Genomic DNA, 12972 nt, shown 5'->3' on the forward strand with positions numbered 1-12972 from the left:
CATTTTGTCAACATAAAATAAATGTTTGAATTTTCAACAAAAAATCTTTGGGAAAGAAGAAAAAAATCACTTTTCCATGGGACAACACAGAATCCTACTAATTTACACACGTACTTAAGTAGGTCACTCTTGTTTTGAGCAGATCTCACTTTGCTTTGAACCTTTAAAATCGAAACAATTAATTTTCAGTCGAGGCAAAACACCTCAACACGGGCGCCCGGGTGATATTAATCGAACCCCCTCACTGATGAGAGCCAGCTCAAAGTGCCACGACTCCATTTAAAGGAAGAGGATTCCCAGACGAACTGTCTGAGAGATAATTTGGGGAAATAGCTGCATATTTTACTTCAGATTGAAAGAAATTCAACGACAAAATCCGTGCTTCTTCAACCGCCCCCAGAAGCGGTCTACAGTAGCTACATCAGCAGATATATATAAAAAATAAGGTATGAATTCTGAAGAGCTCTAGAATACTATTCTGAAAAATCAGAACCTTATTCCATATTTCATATGGATGGTAGTCAGACGAACTAACTGGTTGGCTAATGATGACTGTAACTATTTAGCATGTGATTCTTACTAGGCAGCAGCTGACAACTTCGCAATTTTATAATAATAAACTAGCAATGAAACTAAGTTAACTGGCTAAAAAGCCAGCTAGCTAACGTTTTGTAGCCTACTAGCCTAGCTAACGTTAGCTAGCCAGCTCCTAGCTGATCATTCTCAACTCGAGATGTGATGTAGCTACATAGTAGATAAACTCTGTAACGGTAGTTACATAGATTTGTAGAGTTGCTAATTCTCAGCTGGCTATCTCGACTTTCTTGCTAACGCGTTAGCTATGCTAGTTGCGACAGTTTCCCACAAGATGCCAGTTAGTAATGACACAACTTAATTTCCATTTCATGTCATGATAAAAGATTTCGAAATTACATGACAGCGTTTTTATGATAAACATGCCGAATACTGACCGCCGCATATGGGGCTCCAAGGCACCTACCGCCACTTTTTTATTTTTGAGGGGGGGGGGGGGGGGGCAGTAGGAATTTGTTTTAGCAGCCCCCCCCCCCACCCCCAAAAAATTACTTCCTGCATTTCAACACTTTGCCATGGGACAGAGATAAAGTGTGCTATTTAATAGCTAATCTCATGCTATTCTTCACATTTTGCCATGAGGATGAGAGAAAATTTAGCAGTATTAAAGCAAATTTCTTGCTGATGCTTATGGTGTGTTCATATGCTATCTGGGAGGTTGGGGGCCCCTGGCGGACTACAGCATCATGTATCATAAGGATAAAAAAAATGTATGTATAAAAAAACAATCATTTCGCTCCACCAGCAATAACATCTCCTAAACATGTGTTTTTGACCAATACAATTTGATTTGGATTGAAGTCAGAGAGTAGGGGCTGGCGGGTAGTTACTGCTCTGGCCAGGGAGTAAAATAATCCCTTTGGAATGTCCAGACAAACTTGGACGGAGCGTTGGGGTGTTGGCATTATGCCAAGCACTTGTTATAATAACACATGCTTGGCACTATAATGCCAAGCACACACATCTCCCCAAGCTGCACTGAGTGAGCTAATTGAAGAGTACGTAGCCTACTCTTTTGGTGATCCAGAAAAACAGGAGAACACTTATGTGGCTGTTTTATGAAAATCTGGGAATATTTGGCCAAGGAAACATTTCTGGTTGGTGTCAGGGAATGTAAACTGTTAGGGAGACTTTTAAAACAGGATTGAATAAAGTAACAGTAAATATGTTGAATGAGCATTGAGAGTTTGACAAAATGACCTTATGTCTTGAAGTCTAATATGGCTTTTTACTTACTTTCGTAGCTCTTTGTTAGATGCACGCTTTTGTAAGTACCGGTAGTTAACTGTCCACTCCTAGTTTAGCTGGAATGTAGCCCGAAAGGATTTGACAAATGTATTTGGTTGACGATATCAAATTGGCCAACGCTTCTTCTTGCACTGCGCAGAATTATTATAATATATATTTTTTAAATTTCACCTATAAATATTCACTTACCTTTGATCTTCATCAGAATGCACTCCCAGGAATTCCAGTTCCACAATAAATGTTTGTTTTGTTCGATAAAGTCCATTTATGTCCAAATACCTCCTTTTTGTTTGCGTTTAGTTCACAAATCAATATTCACGACGCGCAGGGCAGACAAAGTCAAAAAGTTCCGTTACAGTTCGTAGAAACATGTCAAACGATGTATAGAATCAATCTTTAGGATGTTTTTAACATAAATCTTCAATAATGTTTCAACCTGAGAATTCCTTTGTCTTTAGAAATGCAATGGAACGCAGCTACCAATCATGTGCGCACGCCTGACTGAGCTCATGGCCTTCTGGCAGACCCCCTAGTCAACCTCCTCTTATTCTCTCCTCCTTCACAGTAGAAGCCCCAAACAAGGTTCTAAAGACTGTTGACCTCTAGTGGAAGCCGTAGGAAGTGCAATCGAACCAAATGTACACTATCTTGGATAGGCAAAGAGTTGAAAAACTACAAACCTCAGATTTCCCACTTCCTGGTTGGATTTTTTTCTCAGGTTTCTTCCTGCCATATGAGTTCTGCTATACTCACAGACATCATTCAAACTGTTTTAGAAACTTCAGACTGTTTTATATCCAAATCAACTAATGATATGCATATCCTAGCTTCTGGGCCTGAGTAGCAGGCAGTTTACTCTGGGCACCTTATTCATCCAAGCTACTCAATACTGCCCCCCCAGCCAGAAGAAGTTAATGAGTCTGGAAGGAGAGTTTACAGTCTAGCCAGACACCTAGGTATTTGTAGTTGTCCACATATTCGAAGTCAGAACCGTCCAGAGCAGTGATGTTAGTCGGGCGGGTGCAGGCAGCGAACGGTTGAAAAGCATGCATTTAGTTTTACTATCGTTTTAAGAGCAGTTGGAGGCCACGGAAGGAGTGTTGTTGGCATTGAAGCTCGTTTGGAGGTTTGTTAACACAGTGTCCAAAGGAGGGCCAGATGAATACAGAATGGTGTCGTATGCATAGAGGTGTATCAGAGATTCACCCACAGCAAGAGCGACATCATTGATATATGCAGAGAAAAGAGTTGGCCCGAGAAGTGAACCGTGTGGTTTCCCCATAGAGACTGCCAGAGGTCTGGACAACAGGCCCTCCGATTTGACACACTGAACTCTGTCTGAGAAGTAGTTGGTGAATCAGGTGAGGCAGTCATTTGAAAACCAAGGTTATTGAGTCTGCAGATAAGAATGTGGTGATTGACAGAGTCGAAAGCCTTGGCCAGGTCGATGTACTGTGCAGCCGTCTTCAATCTTTTATCGATGGTGGTTATGATATCGTTTAGTACCTTGAGTGTGGCTGAGGTGCACCTGTGACCAGCCCGGAAACCGGATTACACAGCGGAGAAGGTACGGTGGGATTTGAAATGATCAGTGATCTGTTTATTAACTTGGCTATCGAAGACTTTAGATAGGCAGGGCAGGATGGGTATAGGTCTATAACAGTTTGGGTCTAGAGTGTCACCCCCTTTGAAGAGGGGGATGACCGCGGCAGCTTTCCAATCTTTAGGGATCTCGGACGATACGAAAGAGTGGTTGAACAGACTGGTAATAGGGGTTGCAGCAATGCCAGCGGATAGTTTTAGAAAGAGAGGGTTCAGATTGTCTAGCCCAGCTGATTTGTACGGGTCCAGGTTTTGCAGCTCTTTCAGAACATCAGCTATCTGGATTTGGGTGAAGGAGCAATGGGGAGGCTTAGGCAAGTAGCTGTGGGGGTTGCGGAGCTGTTGGCCGGGGTTGGGGTATCCAGGAGGAAAGCATGGCCAGCTGTAGGGAAATGCTTATTGAAATTCTTGATTATTGTGGATTTATCGCTGAGATCCTGATTGAAAACAACAGAGGTGTATTTAGAGGGCAAGTTGGTCAGGATGATATCTGAGGGTGCCCATGTTTACGGATTTTGGGTTGTACCTGGTGGGTTCCTTGATAATTTGTGTGAGATTGAGGGTATCTAGCTTAGATTGTAGGACTGCCGGGGTGTTAAGCATATTCCAGTTTAGGTCACCTAACAGAACGAACTCTGAAGATAGATGGGGGGCAATCAATTCACATATGGTGTCCAGGGCACAGCTGGGAGCTGAGGGGGATCTAAAACAGGTGGCAACAGTGAGAGATTTATTTCTGGAGAGATTCATTTTAAAAACTAGAAGCTCAAACTGTTTGGGCATAGACCTGGGAAGTATGACAGAACTTTGCAAGCTATCTCTGCAGTAGATTGGAACTCATCCCACTTTGGCAGTTCTATCTTGATGGAAAATTTTGTAGTTGGGGATGGAAACCTCAGAATTTTTGGTGGCCTTCCTAAGCCAGGATTCAGGCACGTCAAGGAGATCAGGGTTGTCGGAGTGTGCTAAAGTAGTGAGTAAAACAAACTTAGGGAGGAGGCTTCTGATGTTAACATGCATGAAGCCAAGGCTTTTTTGGTTACAGAAGTCAACAACTGAGAGTGCCTGTGGACACGCAGGGCCTGGGTTAACCTCCACATCACCCGAGGAGGAGTAGGATGAGGGTACGGCTAAAGGCTATCAAAACTGGTTGTGTAGTGCGTTGGGGACAGAGAATAAAAGGAGCAGATTTCTGTCCGTGGTAGAATAGATTCAGGCCATAATGTACAGATGGGTATGGTGGAGTGCGGGTACAGTGGAGGTAAACCCAGGCATTTTGTGACGATAAGACAGGTTGCATCTCTGGACATACTAGTTATGCTGGGCGAGGTCACCGCATGTGTGGGAGGTGGGACAAAGGAGGTATCTGAGGCATGTTGAGTTGGACTCGGGGCTCCGCGGTAAACTAAAACAATGATAACTATCCTAAACAACAATATACAAGGCATATTGACATTAGAGAGAGACATAAAGTGAGGCATAAAGCAATCACAGGTGTTGATTGGGAGAGCTAGCTAAGACAACAACCGGTAAGACAACAACAGCTAATCAGCTAAGACAACAACAACTGGTAAAATGGTGATGAATGGGCATAGAGGGTCAGTTAACTACACACAGGGCCTGAGTTCGAGGCTAGGGGCGAAAGATAAACAAAAAAAGAAACAAGATGGAGTACCGTGATTATCAGATCTAAACATCGGTTGGAGAAGTGTATAACATCACCACCAGCACATCTTCATCATATAATATCTTGTCATAAGTGCAATTTGACTGCAACAGAGAGAGGTTGGACTGTAAATTATCATCAAATGCATAGGAACCCTTACTGAAATATAAGACAAATGAACCTTTTTTTGTAAATGAGTAGTGTTTTAATTTGTTGATAAAACGCAGGGCATTATTGTTTGGGTGTGGGATGTGGGATGCGTGACAAAGTGCCAAAATGTGGTACTGTCCCATATAATCTTGGACATGTGGCAACCCTAATAGGCTAGATTCTATTGACTGTAATGGAGAGCTTCAGATGGAGTATACTAATATTAGAGAGAGTGAGAAGGATGGAAAGTGATGTTGCATAATAGGCTATATGATTTTCCTAAACGACTGAGATTTGCATTTCTCTCTGCATGGAAAGGACATTTCTTCAGAGGTACAGTAGGTGGCATATGGCTAGCTCTGTGTTGCCTTTTCTTTCTACACATATCTGTTTTTTAACCTGACAAAGATGTTGGTGCCCAATTGGGGACCAGCCCCCCCACCGTCAGCTGGAACGGTGGTGCACGGAATGCAAAAATATTCTTAGAAATATTTAACCTCCACACATTAACAAGTCCAATAGCTCAAATGAAAGATAAACAAGTTGTTTATCTAGCCAGCAAGTCAGATTTCTAAAATGTTTTACGGCGAAAACATAGCACATATTTATGTCAAACCACCACCGAAGACACAGCTAATTTCCATAGCCAAATTGAACAAAATATGCAATCACCAAACGCAGGATTAAAAGAAAAATAATTTCACTAACCTTTTGAAATCTTCATCAGATGACAGTAATATAACATGTTACACAGTACATTTATGTTTTTTTCATTAATATGCTATAAATATCCATAAATCTCTGTTTACAATGACGCATTGTTAAAAAAATGCTACTCAAATGTCCGGAGAAATGACGATGGCTTCTGCACACGCCGTCAGCTAACATGGAATACACAACATAAACTTTGACTAAATATGCATGTTCTACATATATATATATATATAATATATAGAAAGATACACTTCTTCTAAATGCAATCGCTGTGTTACATTTATTTTTAACTTTACAGATTTCGTTCACTAGGCTATAATGTGAGTCGGCGCTCAGGAAGCGCGCGATTCACACAATGAGAAGCCCCATTGAAAGTGGACACCGCGCTGAAGGCATAGGAACTGTTCCCAGGACTGTAGGTGCTTGGGAAGGGTGGGGGCGATGACGTCAAAGTTGGGCCAACTTTTTGGATGACAAGAGAGAGTTTGGGAGAATGAGTGCCCTGAGAGTTCTGCTTTACTTACAGACATAATTTAAACGGTTTTAGAAGCTTTAGAGTGTTTTCTATTCAATAATAATTTTTAATTGCATATATTAGCAATTTTTGACAGATTTTTTTTCTCTGTTTACCATGGGCACGCAATCACCCCAAAGGGGGCAGCAATCAGCCCTATCCCCATCAGGTTTTAAGTATGGTGTGCAGGTTAGAGCTTGACCTTACTTCCTAACAAAATGGAGAGGCTGAGCTCTTGGCATGACTCACGGTGTATATTTCCTCCCCCCTTTGCATAATTTGCCAAATGGTTAATTCCACCAAGCCATAATTGGGCCTATAAAAACACTGAGCAGGTAGGCTATGCTGCACTTGGGTGGCAGAAAGAGCTTTCAATTCAAGCATACTTCTTTCTTTTGATTTGCCAAAATGGGTTTAGTTTAGGGTTTCAATCCCTTTTTGACAGCACCCCTTCTGATTTGAACGAAACCTTCCATAATTATTAGCAATTAGCTTTTGCAGAAGTAGCAGCTAGGCTATTCTTCCTGGGGTCCACAAAAAATGCAGAACATGACAAGTAACAAAACACTGATAGACAAGGACAGTCACACAAATTTGAAATACAATATATGTATTGTATTATGCAAAAATTATAATAAAAACCATACGACAAAATTATTGTATTTGTGTGTGTCCTCAGTCCCCACCGTTCCGTGAGATGTTGCTTAATCTGATTTTAAAGGTAATTTTGCTGTTTGCTTGAGTAATTGGAGATGTTAGTTCCATGCGATCAATGCTCTGTATAATACTTTGCGTTGCCGTGAATTAGTTTTGGATCTGGGGACTGTGAATAAACTCCTGGTGGCATGTCTTGTGGGGTATGTATGGATGTCTGAGTTGAATGTTATTTGATTATGCAAACAATCTGGAATGTATTACAGCAACATTTCTCATAACTAGAAGAGAAGCAGTAAGTCTCTCAATTGTCAACCAGGAAAGACTGGTATGCATGTTATTGTTAGTTCTGTATGTGTTGTTAAGGGCAAGGCGTGCTGCTCCGTTTTGAGCCAGCTGCAGCTTTGCTAGGTCATTCTTTGCTACACTTGACCACGTGACTTGTTTCAGGTAACTCGGCATATGTCGACATCACTACTGTACTTCACAGGAGCAGCATTTGAACATAAACATGTTTCTTTTTTTATCAAAATGCGTTTTTCGGCAGAATTGCCTTCTGGAACGTGAATTTTCATGTGCCTTAATAACAAACTTGTATTCCATCCATAAATATGATTAAAATTGTTAAATTACGAGCCTAGTTGGTTTAGCCTTGGAAAAACGTAGGAACCTTCCCACTAGCCATGATTGGCTGAGATAATGTATGGGCTGGACATGCCGGGAAATTTGTTTAGATAGAAGCGTGCTACATGGCAGACCAGTCTTTAACGTGAGCTGTTCAGTATGTGTTGACAGTCCTTTCTACCGTGCTGTTTTTGAAAGATATAACGTTAACCATTGAGAACTACAAAACTTTTGCTACTTTTCTCAACAACATTGATGCCCAGAATTTAGCAGACGCTATCGACAGATCAGTAGGAAAAAGTGATGGGCTACTTTCTGCACAGTGTGAACCGGTGTGACTTAACACAACGCTGGCCAAACAAGCTGTAGCTCCAAACAAAACAGAGTTAAATGGTTCCAGTCTGCCGTGAAGCATTCATAGCTACATTTTCCAGATATACTTTATAATTTTGTCGGTCATTTTTATTGCAAGTTAAAGCATACTGTTAGTTAGCAAATGTTAGCTTGCTGGCTAACCTTACGTGTATGATCTGTGTAATAATATTATTTGAATCAGAAATCCATTTGCATTGCTAGTTAACATTGAACCTAGTTTGTTAGCTTTAGCTACCTGCAGATTCATACTACAATGTTTGTATTGGTAGTAGTATGAGTTGGGTTGTTCCGGTTCATTGTTTAGCTAGCTAACTACATGTCTAATCAAAAGACTCCACTTCGGCCAGATTGTTACACAACCTATCAAATTGGGTGTGTCTGGGGGTGATTAAGGCCATTGATTGTATTTCATGAAGATGTGTACATGTCTAGACAATAGTGACCCATCTGCTTAGCTAGATGTGGGTGGAGGCTGGTTATAACATTTCCTTCACACAATCCATATATTTAGACAAGTGTGTCGGGTAATCTAATAACAACAAAATATTTGTATTTGAACACTTTCAGTTTTTGATATTGCTGGTATGCAAGTACTATCCCTGTACTGTTTACACCTTCTGTACCCTGTGCATGTGACAAATAAACACATTTTATTTGATACAGCGTGTGTTTGCCACATGGCCTCTCATGTGAATCCTTAAAGGGGCGGCAGGGTAGCCTAGTGGTTAGAGCATTGGACTAGTAACCGAAAGGTTGCAATTTCAAATCCCCGAGCTGACAAGGTACAAAATCTGTCGTTCTGCCCCTGAACAGGCAGTTAACCCACTGTTCCTAGGCCGTCATTGAAAGTAAGAATTTGTTCTTAACTGACTTGCCTAGTAAAATAAAGGTGTAAAAAAAAAAAAAAAAAAAGAGATGGGTGTGGCTAAGGCTTAAGAGATGGTGTGAACGATGCTGAATGACTGACAAAGAAGAGCTCTCCAGTAGGTGTATCAAAACATTCAAGGCCCATTTTCTCAAAAGTGGGATTACAAGTTTATCAACTTTCAAAGCAGAATGACTTTCCCGTTGTTCCTCAACTGCAATGTATGATATACCATTTTCTAGCTCTGTTTTTTACACTGGATAAAAATGTATTAAACGTTTTGCTACGTAAGACCGAATCGAGGTGGTACAGTTGATTTTGTGTCAAACGCAGATCATCTTTTTATAACAGACATACCCCTCCCCATCTTCACAACAATATCCCTAGGAGTTTAGTTTCCTCGACTTGCTCAATGTTAAGACCCTCTGCACAACTCCAGTTGAAATTTAGGTCTTAGAGAATGCTTTGAACCAAATACAATGCTTTTAGTTTTATATGTATTTAAGACCAGATTATTATTAGTCACCCGTTCTGATTCTGACCGTAACTCCGTATTTTTGAATTTCAGTGAGCTCACTGGCTTTGGATGCTGACCTGTAGAGTGTGAAGTCATTTGCATACATAGTCATTGTAGCTTTGTAAGACCAGTGGCAAATAATTTGTAAAAATAGAGGCCAAAGGCAGCTTCCCTGAAGGACACCGCACTGTACATATCTGATGTTAGAGAAGCTTTAGGATTAATAACATCAAAGGCTGCTCTGAAAAATAACAGCTGAGTGCCCTTCTTTGTAGGAATGCTGAAAGTCAGTAGTCAAACACAATTCTCGCCATCCAATTTACTATGGCCAGGCAGGAAACTGATTTGGGTGGCTGTTCGAGCCAGCAAAGGGTGCTTTACTATTTTTAGGTAGTGGAATTACTTAGGTTCCTCCCATGCCTGTGGACACCAGTGGTGGAAAAAGTACTCAATTGTCATACTTGAGTAACAGTAAAGATACCTTTTTAATAGAAAATGACTCAAGTGAAAGTCACCCAGTAAAATACTACTTGAGTAAAAGTCTAAAAGTATTTGGTTTTAAATATACTTAAGTGTCAAAAGTAAATGGAAATGCTCAAATGTAAACCATTTTAAAATTCCTTATATTAAACAAACCAGACAGCACCATTTAAATGTTATTTGTATTGACGGATAGCCAGGGGCACACTCCAATACTAAGACCATAATTTACAAACAAAGCATTTGTGTTTAGTGAGTCCGCCAGATCAGCGGCACTAGGGGTGACCGGGGATGTTCTCTTGAGAAGTGTGTGAATTGGATCATTTTCCTGTCAAATCAGTGAAAATGTATGGAGTAAGAAGTACATTCTTTTCTTTAAAAGTAGTCAAATATTAATAGTAAACTACAGGAGAAAAATGGCTTAAGTAATTCTTTAAAGTGTTTTTACTTAAATACTTTACACCATTGGTGGAGACACACTCCTTCAGGCTTTGGTTAAATATCTAGCAAATAGAGGTGGCAATACAGTCTGCTACCATTCCCAATAGTTTCCTATCTAGGTTGTCGATACCTGGTGGCTTATTATTGATGGATAACAATAGTTTTTCCACCTCTCCCACACTAACTTGACCCTTTACATGTGGGAATTAGCCTGTATGAATAGGGCTGAATTGAAATCTTTCTTACCAAAGAAATATGAAAAGCATATGCATAACCATGGTAGCAATTGAAAGGGAACAGTTTTGATATAATGGAAAAGTTTTAGATCGAAGGTGAATACACAACAGTTCACCTGACCCATGACTGAATACAGACATTACACTGTTGGTTTATGACTTTTTATTTAATTGTTTAACTTTTTGCAACATTTGTTGATAATTAAATCTGAAAATACTCTGGGTAGATTCAGTAACATTATAAGACTATTCCTGGAAAATGTGGGGTAGGTACAAGGTGTTTGAGTAAGAGGACTATCCGGTGTCTCCAAGTGGTCACGCACCTCTCCAATGTGTGAACAGTTCCTAAGCAATTTTAATGTGCTTTTATGACTTGAAGAGTCTTCAACTATAAGGTACTTTTTTTTTGTTCTCCCCTAGCTTTGCTGTTCAGGAACTAGAGCAAGCTTACTTGTAGTTGTTTCATTTGGAACACATCCCCGCATCTCCGCCATCACAAAATGACTGTTTACTCAATTTAAAAACGGTCCATTGTAAATCGCAATCTGGGTCAGGTGGGCATGATTTGAAAGCTTGTTCTATTGCCAACGTGACTAGCTAAGTAAAAAAATATGATCTTAGTGTTAGGTTTTCACATGGCAATTCAGAGAATCAAAATGTAATTTTGGTGCTCATAGTCAGTCATGAGTGCATTCGGGTGCTCACAATAAACAAAAATGGTCATACCCTGGGTTGTTCTCAACAGAATATATCGCCATGTCATCTTGGACATCAAACATAGTGATCATAAACATTGACACTGTATATGACTTGAGTTTTATGGTTTGGAAATGTGAAGTGCACATTTGGACTCACAGGTGTTTGGCTTGCTTGTATGACATCAAAGCGGTATTTATTATAATCCTCAACATCTCATCTTTCAAAATACATTGAGTCATCATTTACAGCATTTCCGTCACTCAGACAAAATATTAGCAAAAGTTGCCCAATTAGCCGGAGGAATGGGGGCAACTTCTTGTCATGCTCGGTGCTCAAGTTAAGAACAGCTGTCAGTCAAACCCATACAGAGCTGTGAAGCGCCAAGCCAGAGCTCTGACGTCATGTATAGCATGTTACTGTACAGCTACTACCTGTCATGTATAGCATGTTACTGTATAGCTACTACCGTCATATATAGCATGTTACTGTACAGCTACTACCTGTCATGTATAGCATGTTACTGTACAGCTACTACCTGTCATGTATAGCATGTTACTGTACAGCTGCTACCTGTCATGTATAGCATGTTACTGTACAGCTACTACCTGTCATGTATAGCATGTTACTGTACAGCTGCTACCCGTCATGTATAGCATGTTACTGTACAGCTACTACCTGTCATGTATAGCATGTTACTGTACAGCTGCTACCTGTCATGTATAGCATGTTATTGTACAGCTGCTACCTGTCATGTATAGCATGTTACTGTACAGATACTACCCGTCATGTATAGCATGTTACTGTACAGCTACTACCTGTCATGTATAGCATGTTACTGTACAGCTACTACCCGTCATGTATAGCATGTTACTGTACAGCTACTACCCGTCATGTATAGCATGTTACTGTACAGCTACTACCCGTCATGTATAGCATGTTACTGTACAGCTGCTACCCGTCATGTATAGCATGTTACTGTACAGCTGCTACCCGTCATGTATAGCATGTTACTGTACAGCTGCTACCCGTCATGTATAGCATGTTACTGTACAGCTGCTACCCGTCATGTATAGCATGTTACTGTACAGCTACTACCCGTCATCTATAGCATGTTACTGTACAGCTGCTACCCGTCATGTATAGCATGTTACTGTACAGCTGCTACCCGTCATATATAGCATGTTACTGTACAGCTACTTGAAAATAAAAGAGAGCCGCACACTCGAGGAGCTCAGATGCAAAAATGGAATTACCAACGTTTCGACAGCCAATCTGTCTTCATCAGGGTATAATCACAAACTCTGCGGGATGACTCTTTATGTATTGTCAAAAGACACAGATGTCTGTAATCATGGCCAAGAGTGGCCTAATATCATTGGTTAATTATCAAATATTAAAATGCCATACAAAGAACAGCATACAAACAACAAATGGATAGCATATGATCATAGATTATTTTGACTGCACAGGTTTACAAACAATTACAATGGCAAAGTCACAATAATCACAAGATTAAAGTCTACGTTGTACAGCTACTACCCATGTACGGGTGTAACGGGCTACGGAACTCAAGTCTTTTTCCTTTGTGTTTTT

At 40.4% G+C, this 12972-nt stretch overlaps 1 protein-coding gene across 10 annotated transcripts in view; it reads left to right on the forward strand.

Moving 5' to 3' along the window:
* Positions 1-245: 245 nt before the first annotated feature.
* Positions 246-12972, forward strand: part of rrbp1a (ribosome binding protein 1a) — a 44036-nt gene continuing 31309 nt past the window's right edge. For 7 of the 10 annotated variants that reach the window (XR_004211580.1, XM_031835364.1, XM_031835366.1 and 4 more), the window contains exon 1: positions 248-446. The gene's annotated coding sequence lies outside the window, so the exon portion shown is untranslated. Of the gene's footprint in view, positions 447-12972 lie in introns of all 10 variants that reach the window. The other 3 variants (XR_004211578.1, XR_004211579.1, XM_031835367.1) reach the window with 2 other exon arrangements.

This window comes from Oncorhynchus kisutch, linkage group LG11, assembly GCF_002021735.2.
Source record: "Oncorhynchus kisutch isolate 150728-3 linkage group LG11, Okis_V2, whole genome shotgun sequence".
Classification (NCBI taxonomy): domain Eukaryota; kingdom Metazoa; phylum Chordata; class Actinopteri; order Salmoniformes; family Salmonidae; genus Oncorhynchus; species Oncorhynchus kisutch.